Consider the following 18151-nt stretch of genomic DNA (forward strand, 5'->3'; position numbering starts at 1 on the left):
TGTTTGGAAACTACAAGTCATGATGAACAAAATGTAAAAATAACCACTCATTTTGGAGCCTTGGTTCAAAAGTTATGCCCATTTGAAGTTTTGAACACACTTTGCCATGATTGGATCATATCTCCTCAACCACACATCATAAATCCATGATCTTGGACTTTTTCGAAATGGGAGAGAAAGATATTCAACTTTAATGTTGGACAAAATTTCATTTGAAGCTTTCTTAATGATGTAATCTTGAGTTGAAGTTGGTCTAAAACCTTTCCATTTTTGGAAATTTCAAATTATAGGTCACTTGCTATTTTGGGCAATTCTTAACCTGACTTCAAATTCTTTAATGTGAGTGTTTGAAATGTCAAATGAGACTTGTTTGAACATGAATGAAGCATCTCTAACCACTTCCCACCTCCAAATCCACAGTTGTCTTTGCAGTTGACTTGCAGTTGACTTTTATGGACCTCAGATGAATTGCACATGTACTGTGGACTTTGAACCTCAAACCAATGGTCAAGTTGCATCAAAATGAACCTTGGGTCATGTAAGCTCTCTAGAACAACCATAGGGACTTTGTCTCATGGGAAGGCTTTTGCTCTCTTGCACAGATGGATTCTCCTGATCAGTTTTGACTGATGAAATGCAACATGCTATGCAATGCTAATGCAATGTTAATGACCTAAAAAATGAAATGAATACAAATGGGAGGTGCAAATTTGAGGTGCTACACCTGGTCTAGATACTGATATCATGCAACATTTCTTGCCGTTGAAGCCTGAGTGTGTGCCTGTGAAGCAAAAGCTCAGAAGAACTCATCCTGATATGGCAGTGAAGATTAGTGAAGAAGTTCAGAAGCAAATTGATGCGGAGTTTCTGGTGACTTCTACATATCCTTAATGGGTGGCCAATATTGTGCCTGTACCTAAAAAAGACGGAAAAGTCCGAATGTGTGTGGATTACTGTGACTTGAATAAAGCTAGCCCAAAAGATGATTTTCCTCTATCACACATTGATATGTTGGTAGAAAATACAGCTAAATTCAATATCTTTTCATTTATGGACGGATTTTCCGGTTATAATCAGATTAAAATGGCACCCAAGGATATGGAGAAGACATCATTCATCACACCTTGGGGAACATTCTGTTATCGAGTGATGCCCTTCGGTTTGAAGAACGCCGGAGCCACGTATCAACGTGATATGACTACCTTGTTTCATGATATGATGCACAAGGAGATCGAGCTGTATGTTGAAGATATGATTGCAAAGTCGAAAACGGAAGTTGAACATGTAGAACACTTGTTGAAGCTTTTCCAGTGTTTGAGGAAGTACAAACTCCGCTTGAATCCAAAGAAGTGTACATTTGGAGTACGTTCCGGCAAATTATTGGGCTTTATTGTCAGCGAGAGAGGTATTGAAGTTGATCCTGCCAAGGTCAAAGCAATACAAGAGATGCCTGCGCCCAAAACTGAGAAGCAAGTCCGAGGTTTTCTTGGCCGCTTGAATTACATTTCAAGATTTATATCCCACATGACTGTCACATGTGCGCCTATAATCAAGCTCCTCCGGAAAGATCAGCGTCATAATTGGACCGAGGATTGCCAAAAGGCCTTTGATAGTATCAAAGAGTATCTGTCTGAGCCTCCAATTCTGTCTCCGCCTGTTGAAGGGAGACCATTGATTATGTACTTCGCCTAAAAATAAAAACAGAATAGCTCGCTAAGTTGAAAACTCGAAAGGGCGACTTAGGCAAAAATGAGCGTCTCGGTGGATTGAAAACCCGAAAGGGAGATCTAGGAAAAATTTAGAGACATAAAAATGAATATATATCCCGCTAGATTGAGTACCTCACCTAGGGCAATCTAGGCAAAAGTTATGGATTTGGCAAGTAACTGCATCCTGACACGACCTTGTTCTACAATTGTCATCTGTCAAAGATTCTCGCTCAGTCATCATCAACTGAAGTTTTGAATACAGTGGATTCAGAGTTGGTGGAGAAACAGTCATTATGTTCAATGTAGTCCTTTTCCATGTATATCACCAATTTCAAACTTGTAAAGATCCATGGAGTCTCTCCATTTGCGGACTACCATTCTCTTAAATAAATTTGAGCCTTTATCCAATTCTTCGCATTCTTATTTGTTTCTGTTTAACAAATGTTTGCATAATTTAATTGATGAAAATCAGTGTTTTAAACAAATAAAGTTTTCATGAGTAAATTGGTTTAAACAAAGTGAACATTCACAATGACTGAAAGGATAAGTGGGATGTCCTCAGTGCTTTCCCAAGGATAGTATGATCACCAAAGGGTAAGAAATTTGTTCATATTCTGGCGTTCTTGCTCATTATATACTCTTCATCAGCTTTCAAGTTATCTCCTCAACCGAGCGCAAAAAGAATAACACATCATCAGCTTCCTAGAGAGTCTGGTATGAGAAGTTCTCCTTGATGGAAGTGGATTGATCTGTCTTATGGATTGCTTTCCCCTAGCAGGATTTTTGGATGTTCATCCAATGCATTCCCGGTAGTTTGTTTGTGTATACATACTTGTTTCTCCTACGGAGTTTTAACAATCCATGATTGGTATATGGTTGATCTGGGAATGATCCTTTTTTTCCCAAATTTTTGCCTCGATATTTTAGAGATGTGTATCCCTCTATATCAGGCACTAGTATTTGTGTTTTATCATTTGTATGGTTGTCATCCCTTGTGTGGACTAACCTAAAGTCCCTTATAGATTGATAAAAGTTGATATAAGTTGAGAATATTCCTGACTATCTACTCACGAGGAAGGTTGTGTTTCCCCAGCATGAGTAAGAATCTCCAACGAAGTAAGCATGTGTTCCCTGCAGAGCTATCTTTCCAGATATTTGTCTCCTCAGCAGGAAGTCGCCTAGTGCAGTTGATGAAGGGGTTATTTCCCATTTAATTTATTGAAAAGAGGTATCCCCGGTATGTCTCTTGTTGATGAAGGATTCATTCCCAATTTCTCCAGCAAGGGTAGTTTCCTCAAGAGCATTTGCAGCTTGTCCCCAGTAGGGTTGCCAGATCAGAGGTTGATGTTTATATCTCCTCCGAGTCTAAAGTTTTCTTCTAGCATTTAAAGTTGGTGGTGACAATGTTTATTTCCTTCCCCAGTGGAGCGAAATGCTATTATTCCCCTTTACAGAGTTTCTTCTCTAGCAGATAAAAGGGAGTGTTTTGATTGATGCACATCTGATTGGTGGTTATTCCCCACAGAGTTTCACATCATTCCTTAATAAGCTTCCCTAGTAGAGTTTCTTCTCCGGCAAATCTTATTATTAAACCACCTATCCCTAAGAGAGTTGATGGAAACTCCCCGACAGATTTTCTGCATCTTCCTTATGTCAGGATTGTTTGCTCCTGGAAGACTTCTCCTGTGCAGAGTGTTATCTCCTGCAGTTGGAAGCTTTGACTTTGCCTATCCCCAGCTATGGTTAAAGTCTTCCCTTGTTTACTCTTATTCCAGAGATAATCCCCATCAGAGTTGAGTTCTCTGTTTGATCATCTTCTTTCACTGCTCCAGAATACATCTTCTTTGTATCCTCAACGAGTGTAGCTTTGGGACAGGGTTTGATATCCCCGATGATTTATTTTCATCCTTCTCGAGTTATTCCCAAGTTGAGTTCTCCAGTAGGCTTCTCCCTTCTTGTCGAGACGTTTTCCGAGTGTCTATTCGTGATTCTTAGACTTGTTTGTGTTAGATATGTCTGTTTGTCAGCATTAATTATACACAAATCGTGCATATACATGCATAATCATAGCATTCAGATATTCATGATGCATCCTTTGCCATATATATTTGCTTGTTATCTCCTGCTATTGGTGAAATGTTCTTCCCCAAGCAGATGTTTATGTCTGATCTCTCCATATAGAGTCATCCCCATAGGAAGAAAGTGTCTATCTTTCCTTCTTTCTTCCCCACTGAGTTATGTCCTCGTGGATGATTATTGTTTCAGTTTCCTCCCCAGTTGTGTATCGGGATGGAATTACTCCCCTGAGTTATATCCTCATAGGGTTGAGTCTTGTTTGATTGTGTCTTTCTAGTTTGTTCCTAGATTGATTCCTTTCTTGTTATCCCCTGCAGTTCCCTGTGGTTCAGTTGTTCAATTGCTCAGTAACCAATAATTGTTCATTCTTTCCCCAACGGATTTTGTGGCCTTCTACCCAGTAACCGGTAGTTGTAAGTCCTATTTTTTTGGTTTTCTACCCAGTAATCGGTAGATGTAATCCCCTCTTTATTGGTTATCTTTACCCAGTAATCGATATTGATATTCCTTCGTTTTTTGGATATACCACCCAGTAACCGGTGATATATCTCTTGGATAATTGCTTTTGTCAGGCAATTTATCCCTAGCGAGTCATCTTTCATTTACCCTTGTTTGGTGATGATTGTTTCTCCTTCTAATTGGTCATCATTTTACACCCAGTAACCGGTATCCCGATGTCCGTTCTTTTCGGTCGATTTATCCTTTATTAACCCTGTAACTGGTTGCGAATAATCTTCCATGCGAGTATGTTATCTACGTTTTTACCCATATAACGGTAGTAGATAATATATCTCATGCGCTCTTCAGTTAAAGTCTTTTTCTTCCCCAGTCGAGTAAGATTCGTATTTCCTTGTGGAATCGAATGTCCATCCTGTAAGTCGAGTTTGCTTTTTCAGCCCTCCTTTCGGATGATGAGTGTCTTGGATATGTTCCCAATTCACACCTGGTTGGTCACCCATTATATACCCAGTAACCGGTATCACTGGTGTCCCTTCCTTCTGCTCCCTATTATGACTTTTTGTCCCCTGTGGAGTCAGATTTTCCTGAGTTGAGATGTGCCTTTTGGGTCTTCCTCAGATGTTTCGGATGATTGATATTTTTCACCCTTATACTGGTCTTAGATATTCTTTTTCCCTGAGCGTGTTGTTCTCTCACCCAGTAACCGGTGTTTTGATAACATGTCTCTCTTTGAGTTTATTACCCAGTAGCCGGTAATATCTCGTTGTTTCTTCCTCAGCTGAGTCCTTTGTGGGCATCCCCGTCTGAGTCCGAATTTTTTATCCGATGTATCCTTTGTGGATAGATTTGTTGTATTGGCATATTCCCCAATACATGCATCTTTGCGTCAGCTCGAGTCTTTCCATCGATTTATTTTCGTGGAATCCCTTCGTGTCTCCCAGCAATTTTTCAAGTCGTGACTTGCTCACGCATTTTTACCTTATTTCCCCCAGAGTCTCTGTCTCCCTAGTGAGTGTGTTACTCATATGGATCTTCAGTTCCTCCCGATTTCTTTTCCTTTGTGGAAATTATTCACCATGAAGATTTTATTTTGCATGCATACATTTGCATCATGAGGTCTCTTAGGGACCAAAATTCGCCTCTTTGTTATTATTTAAGCTCATTCTATCTCGTCAAGACAAAGATTTTAACCTTCATATCTCCGGCTAGAATGACCTTAAATATGGGCATCTGTAAGACCCTAATTTTGACCCTAAGATCCCTCATGGCATCATGTTATTGCACAAATGCATTGCCTCAAGGATCATAGCATGTTTGACTCCTTAACCCTAGGGTTGGGACTTGTTTGAGTGATTTGAGATCACCAAGCATGCTTGTATTGTATGTTATTGCATTTCTTATTTGATTACTAACCAAAAGCACAAAAATATGTCACTAACTCTTTTTGTTTTGAAGCTCAAGTGATCATGTGCTCCACAATGCTCCTAGGAGGCTCCTAAGCCCAATGCAATGGCTAGGTGAAGATGAGAAAAAGCATGACAATGGTCCACAAAGTTCCTAATCATCATATATGTCTCCCAAGTATCTCAATTTGCAAATTTTGATCAAGATAACCCAAAGGGCTTGAAGATTGTTTCCCAAGGAAACCCTAATTTCACTATGCTTTGATTGTGCCTTGCCCATGAAGCAATCTCAACCTCTGATCAAATTTAATCAAGGGAAGTTCTTTAATTTATCATTTTATGCATATATGAGCCAATTTGAGGCCCCTCAATCATTTATTCATCAAGATTGGAAGTTTGACTTTGAAAAGTTGACCAGTCAAGTCATCTTACTAAGCTGAGGTCCAATGAGCTATAACTTTTGATGTGTCTGTCAAATGAGGATGACCCCAAAATAAACCATGTTCCTAAGAACCATATAAACAACTTTCATGTTCATCAAAAATCTATTTGAAGCTTTGGAGATCGTCATTCATTTCAAAACATTATAGGTCATTTTGGCTGAAACCTTAATTTTGGGTCAACTTTCCAAGGGCATAAATTTCTCAATTTTTATTATTTTGAGGTGGGACCAAAGTAATTGGAAATATTTAGATGTCTAATTCAAATGTTATGTTGGACAAAATTTTATAATCCTAAAGTAAATACATGTTCCATTGCAAAACATTACAGGTCATCTTGGACCTAATTCATTGAATTTGAAAAAGTACCCAACTTCAAATGCCTATAACTTTGTTATAGAAAATACAAATGATGCAAACTTTGAGACTAAATTGACTATATTGAAAATATCTACAACTTTTATGTTGGATAATTTTTCATTTGAAGCTTGTATCATGCGGAAAGAGGGGTTTGATCAAGCTTACTTTTGGTTAATTTTTTTGAAATGATTTGAACATGTTTTACACTTGAACTTTCCAAGCCATTTTTGATCAATTTTCACATGTCAAATTTTTTTTGCCCAACATAACTTTTATTCCTTATTTCAAGAGCTTTCCAACCATTACTCATAATAGTCATTTGGATCCACCATTTGAGAGATTCAAATATTTCTTCATTTATGTGTATTGTTGACATTTTATGTTAAAACTTGAGATGCAAGCCTTTTCCGTTCCATGTGCATGACCACATGCTTTCCATTTGAACTCAGCAAGTCCCTTCAGCCATTCATGGGCCTCTCACACGTCCACAAAGACCCATGCATTCAAAATTGCAATTCCCATGCACATGAGCAAAGTGTGATGATAAGATGCATTCACCTATAAATAAGGGTTTCCTCTCCTTCATTTGATAACCTTTTGGAGATCCCACATGCTGCTGAACTAAAACCACAACCCTCACCAAAGGAATCATTCACCATTTTTCAATATTTTCGAGCTTGAAATTCAGCAACGTTAGTTGAGTTTTAAAGCTAGATTCCTTAGCCAATCATCTTCCCTATATTCAGAGATAAAAAAGGAGCAAAAAGCTTGAAGAATTTGAGGCCAGAAACTCACCATTTTGAAGGTATAATCTCAAACTGTTTGGATCTGAAACTCACGATTCAATGTAGTATTCTTGTGTTTTTGTTGTTCTCTGAAGTCCTCATACTTGTGGCAAGCTTTTGGTGCACTCAATTTTCCATTTCAAGATCAATCCGTGTGGACACCATGATTTTCTCTTTCATCTTTCTCTCAATATAGGAAGAATGCGAGGAATCTAATGGTACAGTGATGATCTACATCACATACGCTTCATTTCCATGCCCTTGTTTTTCATTTTTGATAAGATTCATTTTCCTGCAATTCTGGCCGGATTCTGTTTGGTTGATCGGAGAAGATGGTGGTTTCCACCACCACCACCACGTGTGCTGATCCCAGCCATTGGATCTCTCCCTCACGATCTAATCTCGTGCATCCATTCCAATTACTTTTTTAATTCATTATGTTTCGCTGTTGACTTGAGTACACCATGCATCCTCAGATCCAGGCCGTGTAACATGCCACACCAATTAATGAAATGGATCTGGTGGCTCAGCTATTTTTCACTTATTTCATTTTCTCTTTATTTTCTTCTAATTCATTCTATTTTCAATAATTCATAAAAAAATTCATATGAGGTCAGAAAAATATGAGACCAACTTTAAAAATTTTCTTGAAAAATCTAGTTTCATATTATGATTTTTAATTATTTTTGTAACCTTATTTGATATTTTTCATGAATTATTTGGTTTTTAATGATTTTAATTCATTTTAAAATGCTTTCTGACTTTAGAAAAATACAAAAATATTTTCATAGCATCTATGGATCATGATAAGTCAATGAAAAATAGTCTCAACAATTTCTTGTTTGTTTTGAGATTATTTGAGATTTTAATTCATATTATGCTATTTTTGGTTGTTTTTAATTGATTTTAATTACTTTCTGACTTTAAAAATTTGTGAGAAATTAGTCAAAGTTTGTTTGACTATGATTGAACCTATGAAAATTTAATTGGACTTAATAAAGTTGTTTTGAATTGAATTTGAGGTTCAACTTTGTTTGTTTGTTTGTTTTTTATTTGTATTTTCTTTTAATTCAAAAATTACCAAAAAAATATTATTGACTTCTTGACTCGTTATATTCATTCCTCTTCTGTTTAGTGTTGATGAATGTTGAATTGATTCAACTTTGATCAAATTCATTGGATCTTGTGGTTTGAGAATCCTTAAGGATCATCACCTAGAAAGATGAATGAATTTGATCAAGGATGAGTTATCCCTTGATCAATTGGGATTGGTTGTTGTCTTCTTACCCCCCTCCCTTTCATCTTCATCCTTTTCTTTCCCTTAATGGCCAATGAGTTAAAGTCTTTAGGTTGGTATTGACAAATAGAAGTTTAATCTTCTTTGATCCAAACCAAACTCAACTAGATCCATGATCAAGTGAGTTATTTTGTGTTAAAGATAGGTTGCTTCTTGGTCAAGCAAATAACCAAAAGTCAATACAAGGCCCTTCCCCTTTTGTTTGGCATGACAAGTTTATGGAACTTGGCTTACTAGTCATGACCTCTAACTTGTGTTCTTTGCCTATATTCTTATTGACCGGCCTCAGATTGGTGTGGCTACTCTATTAGTCCACTTACGATTGCTTAACATAGCGCTATATTGTCTTATGACAAGCTAACATAACTCTACTAACTACTAACTTTAATTTGAGCTTTTAAATTCTTGTCATTTACTTTTAATGTCCTTTATTTCTTGCTCATTATTCATCTTGATTTTCATTTTGCTCACTTGAGCACATATTTTATGTTTATATCATTTTTCTTTTGCTCATTTGAGCCCATTATTGTATATAAATATATTTCTATTTTATGTTGTTTTGTGTTTGTTTTTATGTGAACCAAAATACAAAAGAAGAAAGGACTTAGAATTAGGATTCACCCATGCTTAAAGGAGTTCAAGAGCAACTAGGCCTCATGCCTTTAGAATGCAAAATGTGTTGAAGAGCAACTAGGCCTCATGCCTTTAGAATGCTAAAATTCAAAGTTGACCTCAAAGGACTTCTCCTCAAACTTATTCTTTGTCCATCCCCTTTATTATGTTGTGAGCTTTTTAATGTTTGCTTTTGTGTGATAGGAACCTTATCTTATGATTGTGAAAAGAGAACCATTGCCATGAGTAGCCAAGTTAAGAGCCAAGCCAAATGGAGATCCTAGGAGCTTGAATTCAAATGATTGATTGCTTGTTTGGTGTGCTAAATCCAAAGGAAAAGAGCATCTTGAGTCATCTCTATGACTCCAAGAAAGGGAACTCCAAGGGTTGTCTCTCCCCTTTTATCTTTGTATGCTTTAGGAATAACCTTTCTCTCTTCTCCCCCCTCTAACCAAGCCAAAAATCATTTTCAAAACTTTGACTTTATTTCAAATTAGAAACCTAGGCCTTAGGCCTTTGACTTTTCAAAAACATTTTCATAAATACTCATTGTAAATAAACTTTAATCCAACTTTGACCTCATTTTGTAAATAAACTTAACTTGTAAATATGACCCATTTCAAGTTGTTTTGTGGTTCCAATGGCCAATTGTTAAAATCTTTTCAAAAACATTAGTCATAGGTTTGAGTTATCATAGTGGTTGATGTAAATCTCACCTCATCCTTAGTGTTGGATTATAAGCCTTCCATGCTTATTATAGGGTTAACCTCTCACTAGCATGTTGAAGCCTTCCTCACATGGTGGATTGTTGGTTTAGGTTGAGTTTTCTCCCTTTGATAATAAAAGACCTTAAGGCTTTTGATAAAAATCAATTCACCAATCTTTGAAACTTTTACCATGAACTACAAGGTTTTGATCCTCCTTTGTGATGGTACGTAGGCAATGGGTTCATCCATTCAAAAAATAAAATTTGTAAATATAATCTATTCTCTTCTCATCCCTCCAATCTTTTGCACAAATCTTTTCACAAATACCAACCTACAACACATATTTGCAAAAAGAGTTCCCTTAGAGTACTAAGGATGTTTTGGGTGCGTAAAACCTTCCCATTTCATAACCAACCCCCTTACCTAGATCTCTGACATTTTTATTAGTTTTTGATTTGAAAAACTTCTTACTTGACTGTTGTTCACTTTTTAGCCTTTCCTTTAGACAAATAAAAGTGCGGTGGCGACTCGAATTGTATGTTGACTTTTGGTTTAGTTAATAAACCTAAAGGTAACGAAAACCCCGCTACAAATACGAAGCTTGCATCATGGGTCTAGAAGAAGCCATTGATCTTAGAATAAAAAATCTCAATGTTTTTGGAGACTCAGCTCTAGTTGTCAATCAAATTAAAGGAGAATGGGAAACTCGTCAACCCGACCTAATCCCATACAAAGACTATGCAAGGAGGTTATCCACTTTCTTCAATAATATTGAATTTCATCATATCCCTCGTGAGGAAAATCAGATGGTGGATGCCTTGGAAACTTTGGCTTCCATGATCATTGTGAATCGTTGGAATGATGTGCCTAAGATCGATGTTATATGTCTTGATAGACCTGCTCATGTATTTGCAATGGAAGAAGTCTCTGATGACAAGCCATGGTACCATGACATCAAGTGTTATCTCCAGAGTCAAGAATACCCACCTGAGGCATCAAACAAAGATAAGAAGACCTTGATAACACTAGCTAATAACTTCTTTCTGAACGAAGAATTGCTATACAAGAGAAACTTTGACATGGTTCTTCTTAGATGCGTGGATAGACACGAAGCAGACCTGTTGATGCAAGAAATTCATGAAGGTTCCTTTGGTACTCACTCCAACGGACATGTAATGGCTAAAAAATGTTAAGAGCGGGTTACTATTGGCTGACAGTGGAAGCTGACTGTTGCAAGTATGTGAAGAAGTGTCACAAATGCCAGATTTATACTGACAAGATACATGTACCTCCGACTCTGCTCAACGTTCTCTCTTCTCCATGACCTTTCTCTATGTGGGGTATCGACATGATTGGTATGATTGAGCCCAAGGCTTCCAACGGACATCGTTTCATTCTGATGGCTATTGATTATTTGACAAAGTGGGTTTAAGCGGCCTCATATGCCAATGTGACCAAGTAGGTGGTGGTTAGATTTATCAAGAATCAACTTATTTGCCGTTATGGTGTGCCAAGCAGAATCATCACTGATAATGGTTCAAACCTGAACAATAAAATGATGAAGGAAATGTGTGAAGAATTCAAGATTGAACATCATAATTCCTCTCCCTACAGACTTAAGATGAATGGTGTTGTTGAAGCTGCCAACAAGAACATCAAAAAGATCATTCAGAAGATGGTAGTGACTTATAAGGACTGGCATGAGATACTCCCTTTTGCTCTGCATGGATATCGTACGTCCGTCCGCACTTCAACAGGGGCGACCCCCTTTTATCTTGTCTATGGCATGGAAGCAATGCTCCCAATAGAAGTAGAGATTCCGTCAATGCGTGCCTTGATGGAAGCTGAGTTATCAGAAGCTGAATTGTGTCAAAGCAGGTATGACCAACTGAATTTGATTGAAGAAAAGAGAATGATGGCTTTATGCCATGGTCAGTTATATCAGTAGAGAATGAAGAAAGCATTCATAAGAAGGTTCGACCTCGCGTATTCAGTGAAGGTGACCTTGTGCTTAAAAAGATTCAATCTTTCATATCTGATTCTAGGGGCAAGTGGACTCCTAATTATGATGGCCCATATGTTGTTAAGAAAGCCTTCTTTGGGGGGGGGGGGCTTGATTCTTACAAATATGGATGGTGAGGAGCTCCCACGACCTGTGAATACTGACGCAGTCAAGAAATACTTCGCCTAGAAAAATAAAATAATAGCTCGCTAAGTCGAAAACCCAAAAAGGTGGCTTAGGCAAAAATGAGCGTCTCGGTGGACTGAAAACCCGAAAGGACGGTCCAGGCAAAAATTAGAGACGTAAACATAAAATGGTTATCCTGGTAGATTGAAAACCTGAAAAGGCAATCTAGGCAAAACAAAGGATTATGGCAAGTAACTACGTCAGATCAGATTGGATCACTTCAAGCAACGTCTGCCTGTCAAAGCTCTCAACTGGCTCTTATCAGAAGCCCAAATACATCCGAAATTCAAATTTGTTAGGGAGAATAGTTTCATTGTATTTTAATGTAGCCTTTACCCATATTACCATATTTCTAACTTTGTAAATATCCATGGGATCATGCCATTTGCGGTCACCATTCTATCAATAAAATTCGAGACTCATCCATTTATTGGCAATCCTTATTTTATTTTTGCTCCGCAAAAATATCATTTTTATTTTGATAAAAATTCTTGAAACGAATATTTGAAAAAAAAATTGTTTTTTTTTTCAAAATAAAATTTTGATTTGATTTGTGAATGCAAAAAAAGAACATTCATAGTTAAATCCCCAAGCGGCGAGTAAGTTGTGAAATGTTGGATGTTGGAATTCAATGTTCCCCAGCAAAGTGTTAAACCTGGAATTTCTATCAAGCTTTAAAATAAATAGTCAAGCTTTTTCAGCGATCTTCATTATCCCTGGTGGAAGATGCAAATTTTGATGATGTCCCCGAAAGAATCATTTTGAAGGTTTTCCTGACCAATCTACACCTGTCCTTGGTAGAGTCTACATTTTTTATTTTATTTTCTAAGTGAAGTCTTCTTCTCTAGAGAAATTGGAACCCTGCAACAAGATCTTTTCTCCATCAAAGGTTCACATTTCAACCCCAGATGAAGCATCTTCCTCTCCCCAGAGAGAATTGGACCTCGCGACGAGACTTTTCTCCTTCGATGACCTTTAACTCATCTCCAGTGATGTTTTCCACCTTAATGAGACTAGCCAAATATTGAGCTATGAAACATATTATGTCCCCAACGTGTCTGTTTTGTCTATTTTTGTCAGTATAAACATAACATGCATACATGCATATATACATACATGCATATATATCGTGAATAACCAAATTCACATCCATTTTTGCATTCCTTGATGACGTTTACCTCAATTTCTTTGAATATGTTCATCCTTGGGTGTTACATTTCTTTCCCTATAGGAGTCGTCAACCTTAAGCAGAGAGTTTATATCCTTTCTAACTCCCCACTGAGTTCATTCCTCGTGGAAGATGGTTATTTTAGTTGTCCTTTTCCATCTTTGGATAGTGTCGCATCTCGAAAAATACGATTCCTCGCAATGGTCGCGGAAAAAAGTATGTTCGAATAGAGTCGCCACCGAAATTTATTTATCCCAATGAAGGAATAGGAAAATATCGATAAAACCTTTGAAAAATTGAAAAAATGGTCGTCGCAACCATATTCGGGTTCGGTATTAGTACCCCTCACGTCCGTTGTACTCAACGGGAACCTTTTAGTTCAATTTTGCGATTTGAGTGTTAACTTACGTTTGTTTGTTTTCTTCGGGTCATAAATATATTGAATATAGAAATGGATGGGAACCTCATAAAGGGAAAGGGGAGGTTTTTTATTAGTGTGCTCGCGAAGATACAACAATCTCCTGCCTACGTATCCTTATGGTGTAATAAGGAAGACAGAGCGTTCGTAGTTCGGGGAACTACAGTTGGTTGGTAGTTTTTAATGAACAATTGTTTAGATCACGTTCTAAAGGCTAAACATCGGCTTGTCTACTCTCGGCGGATAGAAGTGATGACTATTTGACTAACCGAGTAAGAGAACTCGTATTCGAATAATCGAGGAGAGGAGTTGAAAACTCAAAACTATCCTCCTTTTCATTTCCCAAATGAAATGGTATTTGATTGTGATTAGGTAATTTAATTTAATTTTAAAAATACTCGATGTTGGATCGAGGCTTTAAATTTGGTGTTTACAAATGAATTGGGTTATTTTGGTGTATCGCTCATCTACTCGATTAATTAATAACCGAATAGGTCTCATTGTAAGAAAGCCCAAGAGTAAACTATGTGAGGTTGATGGCGATGCGAAAAGCGATCGACTTACAAGGATATTTGGATATTTGGCTTGATTGAGTCGAGGATTGTGTGATTTTAATGGTCTTATCATGGTTTTGAATTGATGATGAAATTGAATGGCATCGAGTTTGTATTATGCAAAAATGGTGAAATTGCGTTAGTGTGAGGAATCAATCAGCTTTTAATTATTAAAATTAATTGATTAAAATTCGGTTAAATTGTCTAATTTAAGGTAATAAAAATTAATTATCAAAATTGTTGGATTAGAAATTAATATGATCAAATAATTAAGTTAATTAAAATTAGTTAATAAAATTTTCTAATTTAATCAAAATTTTAATTAATTAATTGAATAGGTGCCGATATTGAATATAAAATAAACGATTTTGAATCGGCCACTGTGCTCATAAACCGGTTTGTACATAGCGGCAATGAAATTGGTGTGTCGTATGTAAGGATCGAAACACGGTGAAATATTCCCTTGATGTATTTAATATTTTGGTGGTATATCGGCATGAAATTACCGAACCCATGGATAAAGAAAAAAACAATTAAAAGTGCTATGAAGTTTACCAACAACAACTCTGCAATATTTACAATGTTATTTACAATGGTCAAGACAATATATATAAAAAAACAAGTAGTCCAATAATGACATGGAAAATAAAACCATTACAAAGATTGAAATAATTGGATTATTGAAAATCAAACCATTATAAAGACCAAAACAATTGGCCTATTGAAGATCTAACTGTTACGAATATCAAAAGAATATGTAGACAAGTGCCATCCAATAATATTGAAATTAAAGTAATGGCCAAAATGACAATCATACCAAAAAGAAAATCAGTTCAAAGACTACCAACAGTAGTGTTATCATATTAACACATCACCAATATAAAACAATGCAGATCTCGCGGTCATGTTCAATTTAGTTACTACAACACATACAAAGAACACCTACCAAATATCGTACTGTTTATATTGAAAACAAAAAAAACACATTTCTCATATTTGGAACCAATACCCAAAGAAGAAAAACAAGCATGATAAAAAATTGTTTTTCTTATTACTAACAAAATAATATACTTCTAACCACTACCAAAGATAATAAGCATATTTTTACCACAGTATTAACTAAATAAATAAATTGTACAACAAAACAATTAAGAATGTGAAACAAGTATCTTGCTGACTAACAGTAGTTTAGCCATAAGAAACTAGGATTCACTTTTAAACTAAACAACACAACATACTCAACACAGTTAAACAAACAAAATGGAAATGAACAAAATCTAACCATACGCGTGCAAGTTGTAATCGAAGTCGAAATCTGACCATGAAATTTTTTGATGCGGCCGGAGGGAGTAATCAAGGTGTATTCGCGGTAGTTCCATCGATGAATTAGCGCGAGTAGTGATTCGCCGGATCTGTTTCGCCCGAGAATCACCTTCACTCTTTTTGTTTTCTTAATGAAGTTTGAGACTGTTGATTTTGATGGAAGAAACGTCGAAATCAGAGTCGGAGGGAACGAAAACGGCGAAGCAGTTGAATGCGGAGAGAACTGGAGGACTTAGAAGCATCTTGGTTGATGATGGCTATGGTGGATGCAAAGTGGTTGATTTTCGGTGGTGGTGGTTATGCTGTATGAGGAATCGCGGCGGGTTTTCCGACGAGGTTGTTGTAAGGAAAAGGCAAGGCATGGAAAGTTTGCCGGCGGAGATTAGTTTTGTTGGTGGCGGACGGTCGGTTTCCGGTGGTTAAGCGGTGGGTGGAGGGTGTTGTGGTGGAAACTACGGTGAGGTGAAGGGTTTGTCGGGTAGGTGGTGAAGTAGTGGCGGAGTTAGCGGTTATCGCGCCGGAAATGGGATTTGGATGGTGGTAAGAAAGGTCAGTGAGGGTTCTACGGTTTCTTTGAAGAAGAAGAAGGAAGTGTTTTTCCGTTCTTCAGAGAGAGCGAGTGCCTTTTTTTTTGGAAAGAAGAAGTCTTTTTTTTAGAGTTTTCTTTTCCTGTAGCAGAGAGAGTGGGTCTTTTTTAAAACCAAAAGATCTTATGGATAAACGAAAATGGGCCTTGTTAACCAATAAGTCCCAAAATGCACATATCATCCCATGCTTTAGTAACAGCAATAAGAGACAAACGCAACAGATGTTTTCTTGAGTCATGTACAAGGATCTTAACAGACGAAATGCTACTGAAAGATTTGTTGAAAATTTGATGCCACTGAGATTTTCTTTAGAATAATCATGTGAGTATTGAATGTGTCTTTAGAAATGATGGGGAGTTTGGAGTAGCTTAGGGCTGAGAAACCCTAAGATAGAGTTTATGCCTTATAACATCTGGTGGTAAATGCCGGTGAAAGATTTTTCTTACCCGGGCAAAATTGGGGTATGAAAGTTGCCCCTATTTAATTACCTCGAACCGGAAAGTAAGAATGAAAACCATCTTCGTGCATTCGCGGTGGGAGATAATTAAATACAAAATAAACCCAAATTTTGTCCTAGGAAATGCATGGAAGAAAATACAGGAAGAAAATGCAGTTAGAAATAGTAAAAGACATTATCCTAAAGTAAAACAGAAGAGCCAATACTTTCTGGGAGTCGTTAGAACAGTATCTCGGACGTCATAGTCGAGATATGTTAGTAATGGAATGACATCCCTAGCTAAATCTCAAGACTTTTCCAGGATGCTAGAGCACAATAAATAAAATTTGGTATGAGGCTCTTTATATTGATGAAGTAGCATCTCAACAGTAAATATGAGATTCTCTGTATGGAGTCGAAGCAACATCTTATATGATAGAATTAAGATGTTCCAGCAAGGGAAAGCTACCTTAATTGAATATAAGACTCTTCGAGGATACTTAGAGCAGTATCTTTAAAAAAAATCTGAAATGAGACTCTTCATATTGATGAAACAGCATCTCAAACAGTAAAAATGAGATTCTCTGTATCGAGTCGAAGCAACATCTTATATGATAGAATTAAGATGTTCCAGCAAGGGAAAGATACCTTAATTGAATCTAAGACTCTTTGAGGATACCTAGAGTAGTATCTCTAAAAAATCTGAAATGAGCCTCTTCATATTGATGAAACAACATCTCAAACAGTAAAAATGAGATTCTCTGTATCGAGTCGAAGCAGCATCTTATATGATAGAATTAAGATGTTCCAGCAAGGGAAAGATACCTTAATTGAATCTAAGACTCTTCGAGGATACTTAGAGTAGTATCTCTAAAAAATCTAAAATGAGACTCTTCATATTGATGAAGCAGCATCTAAAACAGTAAAAATGAGATTCTCTGTATCGAGTCGAAGCAGCATCTTATATGATAGAATTAAGATGTTCCAGCAAGGGAAAGTTACCTTAATTGAATCTAAGACTCTTCGAGGATACTTAGAGCAGTATCTCTAAAAAAATCTGAAATGAGACTCTTCATATTGAGGAAGCAGCATCTCAAACAGTAAAAAATGAGATTCTCTGTATCGAGTCAAAGTAGCATCTTATATGATAGAATTAAGATGTTCCAGCACGGGAAAGATACTTTAATTGAATCTAAGACTCTCCGAGGATACAAGAGCAGTATCTCTAAAAAAATCTGAAATGAGACTCTTCATATTGATGAAGCAGTATCTCGAACAGTAAAAATGAGATTCTCTATATCGAATCGAAGCAGCATCTTATATGATAGAGTTAAGATGTTCCAGTCACAAGGAATGATATCTTAATTTAATCTAAGACTCTTCAAGGATACTAGAGTAGTATCTTTAAAAAATCTGGAATGAGACTCTTCATATTGATGAAGCAGCATCTCAAACAGCAAAAATGAGATTCTCTGTAATAAGTCGAAGCAGCATCTTATCTGATGGAATTAAGATATTCCAGACCAAAGGAATGATGTCTTAATTGAATCTAAGACTCTTCGAGGATACTAGAGCAGTATCTCTAAAAAAATCTGGAATGAGACTCTTCATATTGATGAAGCAGCATCT

This window comes from Lathyrus oleraceus, chromosome 5, assembly GCF_024323335.1.
Source record: "Lathyrus oleraceus cultivar Zhongwan6 chromosome 5, CAAS_Psat_ZW6_1.0, whole genome shotgun sequence".
Lineage (NCBI taxonomy): Eukaryota > Viridiplantae > Streptophyta > Magnoliopsida > Fabales > Fabaceae > Lathyrus > Lathyrus oleraceus.